Genomic DNA, 15,758 nt, shown 5'->3' on the forward strand with positions numbered 1-15,758 from the left:
GAACAAGTCATAATAGACTTACAAGAATTATGAATATGGCCTACCTAGTCATCTATGACAAGACGAGTTACTGCTTAGCATAAGGTATTCTAGTTGCAGTTGAAAACTGGAAAATCCAACCAGCGACAATAGTTTTTCTCTTGTTTAGTGCTAATTCATGATGTCGGAAGTAGTGCGCTGTATAGCGCATCATTGTACGAATACAGCGCACTACTTCCGACGTGATTCCATTGTTTAGAACCAGAGAGAATTCGATTGTCGCTGGTTGGATTTTCCAGTTTTCCACTGCAACCAGAATATAATAATCACACTATTTATAAATAGATTTCCGTTACATAAAGTTACTCAAATTCACATTCGTACACCTCTAATGTATTTACTTGCATAACTACTTGCACTATCGAATATAGGTATTGTTTTGTAAAAATGATAACGGAATCACCATTTGTCATTTTCTCTTGATTTGTAATCTAAAGTGTACAAGTTTCCGAACAATGGTTACTTAGTGTGAAAATGGCTCAAATTAATATTCGTACGCTTTTGAAAAGTCAATTAATTTGTAATTTAATACTTGCAATTTCTTTATTTATTTTGTTTAGATGACTACAGAAAAGTGTTCATTGGTACAGTTTCCTCTACGCCTCTGATTAAATCGAAAAATAAATGATATATACCAGTGATTTTCAACCTGGGGTCTGCGGACCTCTAGGGGGCCGTGAAGTCGTTGCTGGGGGTCCGTTTCAAGTCTTCTTTCGTAACTAACTGAAAATAATATATTGATAGCATACAAAATGGATGTTCATCCGTGGGGGTCCGCAGCAACCCATGATGATTTCTAAGGGGTTCGTATAACGAAATAGGTTGAGAACCGCCAATATATACAGTTAAAATAAACTGAAACAGAGCATTGAAGTATCAAACTGCTCTGGTACGGTTCGTAATGAATGGGTAGTGGACAATTACAATGCCTGTGTTCTGAGCAAGACCGATCGTCAATAATAAGAACAAAGAATTATCTTTTTCCACACCATGTGCTAGATCTTCATGAAAATGAATAAGCTTATGTAGGATATTGTTACAGTACCGTTAAGGCACATAATTCCACACAGTTTAGAATTCCGCACATTGAGAACTATTTGTCAAATTGTAGAAGCAGGCTTTTAAAATAATTGAATATGTAATATACATATTAGGGTGGGGCATTGTTATATGTAAAAACGTAATCATACCCTAATCAACCGAGCACAGCACTTTTTTGGCTCCATTTGGGGTCCCAAACAACTGTGCAAAATTTGGGGTCGATTGGATTTGACCCGGCGTAGCGCATTGCGTTTGAAATTTGTATGGAAATTAGTATGGGAAAACCTACTTTTTTGCATTTTAAATTTAACAGACTACAGTTCTTCCTGCAGTATACCAACAATTAGATAGAAGTGTAGTCCAGGATATGCTGAACAACTTTGCCGAAGGATGCATGGTGCTAGAATGTCTCTTTAACAAGTTATAGCTGTTCAAAGTTCGATAGATCGAAATAATTGCCAAAAATCATTTTTTTTGCCAACACTGCAGGTGTACCAATGACATTTCATATAGCATACCAAAATAGCATCATATACTTTAGATTTATCACATTGGTATGTTTGGATGAATTATTCAAAAGCCTTAGCTCAATTTCATGGGCCTAGGTAGTTTCGCAATAGGGCGTAGTATTTCTTTTATTCCAGTATTCTTTTGTGCTTATTTACAGAAATTCCGGAAACAGATTAGGTTTCTTTTATTACAAAGTATCAATTAATCAACCTATTTAATTGTTTTGCATTCACCGATTCGGTAGTGCCTTAACAAGCTAAAATACATTGAAGACCCGTTTTATCAGCCCCTTTGGTGTATCTTTGATTGACAAAATGGGGGCAATGACAAAACATATTTATTTATTTTCTTTTGTAAACCAAAACTGTTAAAATATTCAACATTAGTCCGTATACATTGCCTTATAACCCTGGCTGGTTGACGGAATCGGGTTGAAAAGCTGACAAAATTAGGGGCTGATAAAAACGGGTTTTCACTGTAGTCACGAAACAATAACAAAATATAAAAATGTATATAAAAATGCTGAGTCTTCGCTTGATTCATTCTGGTCGCAACGTAAAGAAATCGAACCGGTTCCGATGGAGGATTAAACTCTGGACACTATTGATGTAGATGAAACGATAACTAGCAGAGCTGTCCACAAGTTTTTTGAGCTGGTTGGTTCTTAAATCTCATTGTCAGTAATATCTTGGTGACGATCAACATTGCTTCAAGGCTGGACGTTTGACAGTGGCTAATCATGCAATATCTAACATAATAGAGAGTGCGAAATGTCGCGATAAATTTGATGTTATTTGCACCAACTATAACAAATAAATGCGATCAATAACAACTTTTGTAGAAAATTTGATCCTACCTCGTGAATCGAGAGATAGAGATTGTGATGAGCCCATTTGCGCCATGTTTCTATTATCACCGTACCCATTTGAAGCCGTTTGTTAGAGCAGTGTCTGCCATCTTTGTTCAACGCATTGAGTCAAATGGTACTCGATTCGAGTCTTCGTTGCGCTCAAACACGAGATTTTTACTGTTTTCAGCGCATTTGTGTTATTATATTGGTTCTTAACAACGAAGCAAAGCTGTTGATATCAATCACATTGCATTGATTGTAGGGCGAGAAATTAACGAATTAGTAATGCACCTTGCTTAGTGTGGTGAAAATAGGCACTTTACCCTATGTACATTTAGTACATTTAATTCACGACTGTCCTCCGCGAATACCACTTGAATCACCAAGTACAGGTAGAATATGTAAAAAAGTTTATCCGCCCCCGTCACTAAACCAGTATTTGTTCAATATTCTTGACTAAATCGTCGGTTGTTTCGTTGACATACGACCGTGTTAAACTTTCACAAGAGTCGGTGAAACAATCTATAAATTCGTCGGTTTTGAAGTCGGACGATTCAGGCGACGATAACCGATTTCGTCGTAGGAAAAATCGGGAGGATTTTTATGGGGCGTATCTTATCTATCGGAAGGGTTTACCGAATTGCAGGGAAAATATGTAAAGCGTGCCTTTCTCCCATGTAACTTCCACTAACTAACTACTACTACTTCCAGTTCGTCGAGATCGGTAAAAGTCTGTATGTGTGTGTGTATGTGTGTATGTATGTGTGTGTGTATGTGTGGGTGTATGTGTGTGTATATGTGTGTGTGTATGTATGTGCGTATGTGTCAAATAATGTCACTCATTTTTCTCTGAGATGGCTGGACCGATTTGCCCAAACTTAGTCTCAAATGAAAGGTGCAACCTTCCCATCGGCTGCTATTGGATTTTGGATCGATCGGAATTCTGGTTCCGGAATTACGGGTTTCAGAGTGCGGCCACACAGGAATTTCTCATATAAACTATAGGAAAAATTAAAAATAGAATTTTTATTTTTGATGCTAAATGTCTTTAAGGTGCATGAAACCTTGAGATTTGATGCAAACTCGAAAAAAAATTTGACGACGATTCACTTTTTTGGATTTTGGCACATTTTTGCTTTTCTCATATAGAAAGGTTATGCAATCACTCTGAAAAACGTCAACCTAATCCCGGCCAAATTTTTTTTGACTCGCATAAGGTTTCTGGATTTTAACAGGGGCGTAGTTGATGGTTTACGGAGAGGGGTTACACCCCCCCCCCCTCTACTGTTCACTCCCCTCCCTTAAAAATCTCCTTAAATCACCCCTCAGACCACCACCCCATCCAGCCCTTATACCCCTTCCTTTCAACCCCATCATTTTTGAACCACCACTATATCACAAAGCATACCAATTTAAGCTGGGGAGTCGTTCGTTCATGGGACTTTCGCCCTCCTCACACACCCACCCCCGCATGACAAAATGAGTTAGCAAGCAGATAACATTGATCTAATGCTGATTAGGCTAATGAGGTATGATATTTTTTTGTTTCAAGTGTTTCACCGTCGACACGTAGCTCATCAAGTTCGTGGCTGGCAAGCCATTGTGTATAAGTGCCAAATGTACTAAGTATGTAATGGACATTTCCACAATTATGTTGAACATAAACAGCCTCCGTGCCATAGTTTAGAGAAATGAGAAAGGCACAATGGCATCGCTAGGTGGATTAAAACAGGTTTTTTAAAAAAAGCTTTGGAAGTTAAACCGTGGCGTGGAAGAGCCGGTAGGTATATTAATATATGCTGTTACTTAGTGCAGAATTAGATTTCGTCCTTTACGGCTATTATACAACCGCCAGAAGAAACTTAAAACGTTGGTACACAATCGAGAATAGCGAATCAGAAAAGGTGACTATATGTCAGTGATTCACTAAATACAGAATGGATAAAGGTTATGATGTAAAACCTTAAGGTACGTCAGGTTAAATCTTCGGTACGGAGCAATACCTCGACCTAGGAACACCTTAAATCTTCGGTACGGAGCAATACCTCGACCTAGGAACTCCTAGCATGTTGTTAGTCGCCTCTTACGACATGGGAGCAGTTCCCAGAGGTTCTATTCTTGGCTGAAATAGTGCAAAAATGTTTCAGCCCGCCGAACACCACTTAGAGGGCAGTAAATGTCCTTCTGGTCGGAAAAGTAACGCTGCATTAACACTTAACCATGTTGGTTACTGGAATTAATGAACGAGCATTGCGTTATCCTTTTTCCGCAATTAAAATTTAGTAATCATTTAGAAATGACTCGAATCAGGCTAGTTCAGTCATTGAAAGTCTAAATCGCATTTATTCAGTTCAACTTCGTCACAATCAGTAAAGATACTGTATCGATTATCGGTTACGCTATTTCTGTCAAAACACGGTTTGGCATTATACTCAATGAAAAAAGCATGCATGTTTAACTAACGATAGCAGCTGATCAATATACTAAACTACTGTACTGTAGCAGGGGCGGATCCACAAAAAAATTGCGGAGTGGCTCCGAAATTTTGATTTTGAAATGTTCATTGTACAAAACGTAATATGTAATAACCTCAGTTACTTAAAATCTGAGTGGTCGAAACTGATTTGGCATGATTTTGACTTTAGAACGAATTAAAAATATAAACTAATTTAAAATTTCCATGAATTAAATTTCAAAAATTTCGGAGGGTATCCGGACCCCAGGGCCCTCCTCTATCCGTCACTTCCGTACATCGCAGCGTGGAAAAGCAAACAGAAAATGCGTATCTATGCAAACTTCTAATTTGTAAATAATCCCATTATGCTGAAACCGGCGTCGTGCCACAGAATGACACTCGAGTGCCTTTTGAGACCGTCTAGCTAAGTTGGGGGTTTTGACCATGGTAGAAATGTAGAAGCCATATTTCATAGCACCATGTGCAGTAGAACGCACCAGTTCCAGTTCATGCTACTGCTGCTGTTGTTCAGGTAATATACACTTCAGTAGTCTTGTTTGACTTTGTGGTATCCCACGACACGACAAATGTTTTTAGTGATATGGGTACTTCAAACCACGATGAACGATGGTGGGTAAAGTTTTGTCTATGGCTGCAAGCAAGGATGTAGTCAGCGAAAGTCAGCAAAATACGGGCATTGCCATCTAATGTAGCAGGGCATATATTCATGTCAGTTATGCTCCATATAGATATAAATACATACATCTCTTTTGCTGTTTTTACCTGGCATTATGTGAGACAAAACATGCTAGAGTCGGTACGGTTTGTTTGCTAAAGTATATGTACAAGTTGTGTTTCGAAAGAGCAGTGGAAAAGTGGGGATGACGGGCAGTTCGGTTTTTAAACCAGGCTAAAACTACAAACGCTGAACAAACAAGGGTACACCGGAATTCAGAAGTTTGTTGGAAGTTTTTCATAGGGACATTGCCCTAGTAAAAAGGCTGTATCTGCGTTGATGGCCCGCTAATCGATTCATATCGACCACTTCCAATCAAGCCGAAACTTTAAACAGGTATTAATCTTTAGTAAAGATGCCATTTTGTATATTTATTGTTTCATATAAGCGCTCGTTTCTTTTATAATAGGGAAAGTGCCAGGGCTGTCCAGATACATAATTCAACTGGCCCCAAAATAGTACATTTTAGCACTTTATATTTTAGAACCTCCCCGAAAGTGCTTTCGCTCTCTAAACCATCAGCTGATATACGTTTACGGTACTGAAAAATTAGAGATGGGCAGTGGCAGTGATCACTTCATTGAGAACCTATTGTTTTAGGCATCATGAGGACTTTTGGAAAATGATGGGAATTGGATTTTATAACTGATCTCTAAGTCAAGGTCCCATAGTCGTCATGAACTCATTTTTGAGGAGATGTTCCGAAATATAGATTAGAGACAATGCGTTTTGAGAATACATATAGTTGAGACAAAACTCAATGTGATTAACAACGACAATAATATCTTGGAAAGCAGATAATGATGGAAAATGCCGTGTGTCTTATGCAAGTCAGGATCGATTTTAATTGGCATTTTATTTTTGTTGTTTTATCAATTATATAAATAGCCCCTAGGCAGGATTGTAAATAATAAATATTTCAAAACATTTCAAGTTAGTGGCAATTAATGATGTATATTTGAGTTATGAATTGAATGGTGTAATAACATTTTGTATAAGAGGACTCGTTCTGCAGTTGTGAGCTTTCATAGTAAAGAAAAGTAAAATTAATGTGCGAAAGCATTTTTTTCTGTCACGATCAAGTTATATCGAAACTGTCAACTTTGGATGTTTAATATCTTTGGCGGTTTATCATGCTAGAAGTAATATATAGAGTATTTATTCTTCAAACAAATTAAGTTCAAAATTTAATGGTTTCAGCAAAGTTTTCGAAAATGTCGACAATGTGTACGTAGCTCACCTGGGTTCGACTCCCAATTCCGGATAGAAGGCTAGAAATTTTTCCAACCTGAAAAAGGAACCGGAAGACCCGAAGGACTCTAAGGCCACTATAAAAAACCTATTTTAATCCACCTAGCGGTGCAATTGTGCCTTTCTCAATCATGAATCACGAGAATGTGTGCGTTGTTTATATTCATTAAAAACTTATAAATGCATATATTATATTTTATTATTATACATCACATGACAACTATATACAGGAAAATAAATCATTATTCGAGTTCTAAAATTTTGAAAAAGAAAAAACAGCCACGGTAATATTGAACTGAAAAAAGGTGCAAAATCGGCAAAGTCCCAAAAAGTCGATTTTTATAAAAAAAAATTTTTCGAGATAACATAAAATCTCGACGTTTCATGCATTTTAAAGATGTTTGGCATCAAAAATACGAATTCGATTTCTGAAATTTCATGAAAAAAAAATTGAGTTCCGGCTTTTATGGGAATTTCATATGTGACCGGACGGTTTAGTCTATATTTCCGGACCCATATAAGCGATCCGTACGAAATTTTATAGACATCTGTGGGGATATTATAGCTATCATTTGGGACTAAGTTTGTGAAAATCGGCCTAACCATTTCCGGGAAACTGATGCGAGTTCGTAAATTTTGAAAGATGGCCGCTTTTCCCGGGCACTTCCGGAACCGTCTATGGTGGTCAATGTAGTCAACGAAAGTTTGGTTGGCCGTCGGTGACCTAGAACAGCAAATTTAAGTTGTTTGAGAGACATTTTAGCGAAATTTTTACCTTTTTTGCTTTCATCGGAGTATCGGTTTGAATCACAATTTGCTATGTGATCGCACGCCACAACCTGTAACTCCGGAACCGGAAGTCGGATCGGGATGAAATTTAATAGCCATTTATGGGGACGCAATACCTTTCATTTGAGGCCAAGTTTAGTCGAATCGGTCTAGCCATCTCCGAGAAACCGATGTGACTGTTATTCTGAATTTAGATACGTCCGCCGGGGCTTCCGGAACCGATGATGGTGGCCAATGTGGCCAAATAGACTTTGAATGGATGTTAGTGACCCAATACTACCAATCGAAGCAGTTGTGGTCATATTTTGGAAAAATTTTCACCTTTATACATTCATTGCAGAATTTATTAAAATCGACATTTTCTGCGTGTTCGTACTCATCACCCTGTAATTCCGGAACCGGAAGTCGGATCCATTAGAAATTCAATAGCAGCCTATGGGAACGTTGCACCTTTCATTTGAGACTAAGTTTGTCAAAATCGGTTCAGCCATCTCTGAGAAAAACAAGTGACATTTTTGGTCACATACACACACACATACACACACACATACATACATACACACATACATACACACACACAGACATTTGCCGAACTCGACGAACTGAATCGAATGGTATATGTCACTCGGCCCTCCGGGCCTCCGTTAAAAAGTCGGTTTTCAGAGCAATTGCAATACCTTTCTATTGAGAAAGGCAAAAACTTTGTTGAAGACATTTCATAACTAATTTTGTTGAAGACATGAATACTCCGTGTATTCAGAATATCGAAATATATTAGACTGTATATGAGAGAAAAGTTTTAAAACAAATTATTCTGATATTACTGTAATTGATGAATTTCTTTAGCTGTGTATAAACAAAAAACTTCGCATTATATTCAAGGTAGTCTCTGAAGCTTGCAATAAAAAGTTTTAATGAAAAGAGCTGGTTTGTTTCTACTTTAAAAGCGCGCTTGGTATTTGCATTATTTGAGGAACATGTAAAAGGCATCTGCTAGACTAATTTTGTTTCTGAACTTTCACTAATTTATCAAACTAACGTTGAATTCAAGCAATTTGCAAATTCAATTGCAAGCATCTGCATCCGAAATCAGTTTGATTGCATATATTTTAGTACATGTTTCAATGTAGGGTAGTAATTTTTATGTTGAAAAAGCTTGCAAAATGTCAGTGATATGGCTGTTGCCATGGATCACCTCATTTTTTACGTCATGATCATTAGCATAATTCAAGAACGAATTATCTGTAATGAAAAAACCAACAAGTTTTGTGTAGTACATGCCAAAACGCCATTCGCGAACAAATGATTTGACTGTTGGTTTTGTGAATTTTCTGAATTTTTTATATGCTATATTTCTGCTTAGTGGGGCAAAATTTGGATAAAAACTAATTTTTCTCCACCAAGGAAAAAATTGTTTAAAACCACTTTAGCGCGTTAAAGGCAGAAAACCTATAACTAAATTAATTATGAAATTTTCGTTTCGACTTCGTCTCATCAGAATCCGACAATAACTTAGTGACAGGACTAAGACTAATTTGAAATTGTTGATTTTGAATGAAAGTTTCACCTCAATATTGTGCAATGTCGAAATTAGTAATATTCGATATACATAAGAGTCGTCTATTTCGGAACAATATTGCCTATCTTCTGAGGCCACAATAGTGTCAAGAATGTAATTTATATGTTGACAACGTGCCATCCTTTCCTCTATAGTAGCCTCTACCATCGTCCTCTTTTGCAACAAACTGATCGCCATTAGGACCAGAAGTTAGCAATGCTTGAAAAACCTTCAAAGCTGCCACATTCTTTTCGTTGAAAGTACAAGCGGAAGTGAAAGACTGTTAAAACACATCCAGGATGAATCTTTAAACTAATTTTCAAGATGAGTTGATTATAACTCTCATTATTGTTTTGTGAAAATCCGCCAATACATTTTTCAAGCAACTATCATTTCGAAAGATCATTAATGTACTAATGTACATTCTAACGAACGACTTTCGAAATGAACGAGCATTCGGTACGCATTCCAAATATATGCGCATTTTGCCTTTTGGGAAAAACCTTAATTTTTTCTCGCATCATTTATCGGTGTTCGAAAAAATCTTAAACTTATTTTACTTAAATGCTAGTCTTTCTAAAATGTGTATATGATGAAAAACTGTATATTGCAGAATTGAAAGACAATTCTTGGTACTGTAAGTTCTGATTTCTTTATAGTGAATAAATGAACCGTTCAAAACTGTGAAGTATTCTTGTTCGAGTGTGCAGTGAACTATACGGTCGTATGAAAAGAATTCACTGTATCAGACACGCATGATGAGTGCGGTCGTTTTTGCTATGCTATGCTATGCTATCTGTATCGCAGTGAAAAAAGTCTGAATTGAAAATTTGTATTTGAAGTTTAACTAGAAGTTTAACAAAATAATTATTTTGACATAGAAAGATGATGTGTAATAAATGTGTGTAATAAACATTTGTTATTTTGTTTTTTTGTTAGGGGAAAATTTGCCACTGCGATCACTATTCAGGCTATCTTTAGTGGCTGCCCCTGTTTTCTCTTCATCTTACAAACTGCCCGAATCCAATGTAGTTGGAAGCGAGTTGTTTGTTTGTCCACATGTCCTCCCAATCGGGTAGTACATTATTAATGTAGCTGAGGATCTGCTTTGGACAGGTATGCCATCCCTCGCGAGGCGTCATAAGATGCCTTCCCTTCGAAGAAATAGCACTGCACAATAGCAGAGAATATTTTTCGAGCTCTCGGGCTTGTAGTTACAGAATCAACAAACGTCATTTTGACTTTTCCAAAAAATTTCAGATGATATTTAACAGGGCAATGTCCCATAAGTAAACCTTTGATTATACGTAAATCTTTTCGTTTTAGATCCATTAGTTTTTTGGCTGTCGTTGTATCTGGATGTATGAATTTCTTGGTTTGTCGAGCGCCTACTACGTTACGCCAGTCGTTTAGTAGTTGATCTCGTGCCCAAACCGAAAGTTTTAGTTTGACGGCAGTATGGCAAAGGTACCTAGAATATAATTACTTTATTCCGCGTTGTCAGTTGTTGTAAAGATGTGATGCACTCCTAAGCCAGTTTGGACTCACATTTCGACGACCTTAATGCCAACATTGCCGTTTCCTACATACCATCGAGCAGGTGTATATTGCATATACCTTTGCCTGGAAAATTGTAAACCACTTTCCCATTGATATCGCTTCTTTAATTTTTGGTCTGTAGACTTCCGAGCCAGTCAGTTCACTCATTTTAGAACCATCCGTATAGAATGATATTGTACTATGATGTGGTATGGCACCCCCTACATCCCATATCTGACGATCCACTATGTGGACCTCATGTGAGATATCGAAGTTCGGTTTAGCCTCCTTTTTATCTTGAACTATAGTCAAGACAGGATTTAGTTTGAGTTCCTTCATTATACTCATATGAAACTTTTTTGCCTGTTTTGGAATAAATATTACCCTAACTTCTCTCCAGCTTATAGGTGTGTGTCCAAGCATAAGACTGGAACTCAAGATGTTTAGTAGATCTGGAAGAATTATGTCTGCCGATTTTTGTAGAAATATTGGTAGTATGTTATCAGGACCGGGAGATTTGTAGGGTTCGAAGGTGTTGATAGCCCATTTAATTAGGGAAGGTGCGAAAATCTGACAGGCCAGTTTATTTGATGCCTCACAAGTCCTGTTAGGATGGAGTCCATTACAATCCCGACCTGTCTAATCCTCGTCTTTCGCAACCGACTCAGGAAAGTGGCTGTTCATTAGAACATCCAATGTTTCACTTGCCCTAGGCCATTTGTGTGATCATTTGATAAGGCTTGTTGAAGGCGAACTGGCTATGGAAAATTTCCGATGTTTTCACAAAACTCGCGCATTGATAGTTTTTAGCCTATCTCAACTCAGTGTTGTATTTGGTAAGAGCGGTCCTGTAGTTTGACCAGTCACCAGTAATCTACGTTTTATTGAACAGGTCCCTACCCAAGTAACAATTGAAGTTTTATAGCACGCTACAAGTGTAATCTAAGTTTTATCTGTGGCTATAAAACTATCATAAAACCACAATTGTTACTAGGGTAGCTTCCTTCCTAAGTGTTGCTAGATTTTCGTTCCACAAAGGAACATCACGACATACAGACCTCGTTACAAGACGACAACTGGCATTGTAGGCGGTTATGATCCTTTTTGTATGTCGTTTGCAGCATTATCCTGATCTGTCGGAGATTGGATCTTACTCCCCGTTCTTTTCGACTGTTTTAGGTGTATGCGGAGTACACACCAATTTGTCTTCCCTATTTCCCTGTGTTTTTGTAGTTTATTGGTTTATGTGGCGAAATTTGTTATTTTATTGATGATACAAAAAATCTTGATCGCCAAATTATCAGAAAAATCTGTAAAATACAGGATAATCAGCATATGCGGCAAACCTGCTCACAAGCAGCACACACCTATCGTACACTGCCGTATTGAAGTCAATCCAAAACCATCATAACCACCCTTACCACCCACATCGTAAATCATTGTGTGTACACGACTCGAACCTATCGCATTTCCATACTCGTTCTGGTATGAAATGTTTCAACTCGAACAGCAGGATGAAGGGTCCACGCTAAACTTTGCACACAGCATATGTGCTAAACTTTGCTCACGCCTATTGTACCGCCCGGATGATAAAGTCATGCCATGCGAGACTCGGATGATTCAAATGAACACGCGGCCCTCTAATTATAACTTTACGTGTTTGATTGAGTCACTTAGATGCTCCCTATTACGGGTCTGCCCGGAATAGACTGACTTAAAACTTCAGACAATTTGTACGAAATTCTGATCATTCAGAATTTTTTGTCACACTTCAGAGAATCTCAATGAAATTTAAGGTTGACACTTCGAAGCTTGTATCAAGTTTAGGGAATTACTTCAAACTTTAGAGGAAGAGAGGAAGACCAACATTGCTTCTTCTGTAAAGTTGGTACGAGTCGAAGCCCAGTATTTACGTCGTTCAGGTGATAACCTTCCGCAAATTCTCCACAGAGTACTGCACAACAAGTCAAGAAAGTGAACGCAAGACATCGAGCAGGACCATAAAGAGGCGGTCGATGCAACCATCAAGCAATACTGCGTTGATGATATGCTGGTTGGCATTAATACAGAGGAAAACGCAGTGAATCTCTCACAGGAAATCAAAAAAATTCTCGAGCAAGCTGGGTTTAAAATTCGAAACTGGTTAACAAACTCCTCTACGGTTTATGAAGCTTGAAATAGACAACGCTTAAAGAGAAGAACCTAAACATCGATGACGAAACCATTACAGAAGGTGCTCGAAATGTGATGGAATACGACGACAGACCGATTCACTTTCAAAATATTTTCCCATTAGGATGAGAATCTGCTCTCCGGCGGTCGCGGCCGACCAAACGCGAAGTTCTCCGCACATTGATGATGGTGTACGATCCATTGAGCATGATTAAGCACCTGTTGATCCTTTTGAAGGTTCTTCTGTAAGAAATATGAAGAACATCAGTGGGTTGGAATACTTCTATAGAAGACACGCAGTTCGAGAAATGGTTGACGTGGCTGGCCGTTTTTCGGAAGGTACGAACTGTGTAAGTAACGAGATGATACCGAACGTCAACGATCGTTATGCCGCCGGAGGTCGAAATGCACACATTTGTGGATGCGAGTGAGAACGCTATCTTCTATTTTGGATTTCGCGAGAGGCTCACGATTGAAAGCTAGTTGGTAGGAGCGGAAACGAGAGCAGAGCCATTGAACTTTCTGTCCATCCTGAAGTCCGTCCTGCAAGCGGTTTTATCCGGTATCCGATTGACGGATACGATAATGGCATCACTGTTCATCACGGTTAGCAAGCAGTACTTCTGGACAGATTCCAATGACGTGTTATGCTGGCTGAGATCCGACCGATGTAGCCCATTCGTTTCGTTTCTCGTTAGTGCAATTTTAGAGTCGACGGAAGCTGGCGAGTGGCGTTGAATTCCGACGAAGCAATACGTTGCCGATGGAAGGACGCAGTGAACGCGTGTTCCCAATCTATCGCCGAACAGTCGCTGGTTCTGAGAATCAGAAGCTCTGGGACAAAACGAAAACGTCTGACTTCCGATTCCCAACTTCTAGAAATTGACAATAAACCGACAAGTACATATCTACTTATTCATTCCAGAATTATGGATCTTGTTATAAGGCCGCAAGAATACTCTAGGTGGACCACTCTTCTGAGCAGTACGGTTGTTGTTTTCCGGTACGTCGACAATTTGCAGCACTCTACGAGACAAGAACATCGTGTCTTTGGACCGCAGTGCCAAGTCATGTAGCTTAACTTCAATAGTGTCACGGTCTATGTATGTTGGGATGCTGTATAAAATGTCATTACATTAGACAACGTATTGTAAATTGTTCTGCGTAGAAAATGATTCTGCTTGGTTAATGTTTTTGAACGTAAGCAGTACCTCATGACATAGATGGCGGAATTGCACAGCATTAACTTTTGCTATTTTGAACTTCTTGTTCACCTTCAAAAATTGCTCCACTTCACCGGGGCATTGCCACTCATTGTTTGTTCACGTTTCACACACTAGGTAGCAGGAATCGAATTTTGCTTTTGAAACACAAACAAAACAAAGACACACGGTAAAATTTAAATGCCTACCCTGCTATAGCAGCGAAGCTTCTAAACTGTGCAAGATGAGAAAGTGAACTGAGATCAAGATGCTTGAAAGATGTGTAAAACAAACATCTTGCGTCGTTAAGGTTATACAAGTTAGCAACCACTTCTTGAATGTACAATTGATGAAATATTCCTCAACAACTAAACTAAGATCGAAACCAGGCATTTGCTCTAAACCCGATGTGCGCTACAGTGGCGAATCCAGGGGAAGCGTCCTGGGGATATTGATCCCTCTCCTCCAGATTTTTTTAACTTGTTGAGAAATTTTAAACATTTTCAATTGTATATTAATTTCAAACTCAAAACCTTTGCAATCCTAATTTGACCATCAACACTGCTTTTCATTAAATAAGGTTATTACGTATTACGAACTGTACAATGTTAATTTTAAAATCGATATTTCAGACTTCTCCCCACAATTCTTTTTTTCTGGATCCTTCCTTGGCATGCAAAAATGGTGTGATTTCAGAATAAAAAAAAGTCTACAGATGAAGAGACGTAAATTGATCGTAGACCTTAAAAAAGTACTCACTCCATCGCTAAATTTAAATCCCGTGAAACATTTGCCATTAGTTAGCAGAACGGCGTCCACCGTGTGGGTGGTTTCTGCACGCATCAGACATTTCCTCGTTAAAATGATACACCTGGAACCGGTACTACCCCACGTCATGACGAGCAAATTTCCATCACAGCTAAACACACTAATACGAAATGTGGGAATTTTTTACCAAGTGAAGTGATGAATTCAGAGCTATTACACTGCAGTTTTTCACTGTGTTTAAATTTCGTGCGCCAGTCTGAAATTGAATTTCGATACAGGAAATTTTCTGATACAGAAAATATTCAACATTTAGCTATTTCCTCCATTCTTTCCATTTGCAAGCATGCATGAACTGCTACAGGTTAGGAAAATCGAATTACGTTGCTATGGGTTGCGACGGATGTTGGTTTGCACTAAGGAAATACCATAATAAAAGTGGTAAGAGCATGATACCTGAACGAAAGATGATAAATTAGACTATACTTTGAAACATTCTAATATCTAGGGCAAATGGTTGTCATATGCAACGCGAGTTGTTCTATTCAGACGTATTGCCATTAAAGTTATAGAAAGGTTATGCAAGTACTTTGAAAAACGACCGTATAAACCCAGGCCACCACCTATCAAAGTCGACGCCAACAACAAAGGTTCTTTTCAGAACCGCCATAATTGTCATAAAGAAAAATTTGGAAACATTCCCACCCATTTCATTGAATATCATTCGATTTGAATTACAAGTCAAACGTGTAGTCACGACACTCCGGTTATGTCCTAGACATTACCCACCCATCTTTTTTCCTTAAGGGGAGGTTCTCATTCAAATTTTTTATCGATTTTACCACTTATTT

General features: G+C 38.3%; 1 protein-coding gene across 2 annotated transcripts in view; it reads right to left on the minus strand.

Moving 5' to 3' along the window:
• LOC131689625 (F-box/LRR-repeat protein 16) overlaps positions 1-15,758 on the minus strand; it is a 171,842-nt gene that overhangs the window by 116,061 nt on the left and 40,023 nt on the right. The gene's annotated exons all lie outside the window — the stretch shown is intronic.

The sequence above is a fragment of the Topomyia yanbarensis genome, chromosome 3 (assembly GCF_030247195.1).
Source record: "Topomyia yanbarensis strain Yona2022 chromosome 3, ASM3024719v1, whole genome shotgun sequence".
Lineage (NCBI taxonomy): Eukaryota > Metazoa > Arthropoda > Insecta > Diptera > Culicidae > Topomyia > Topomyia yanbarensis.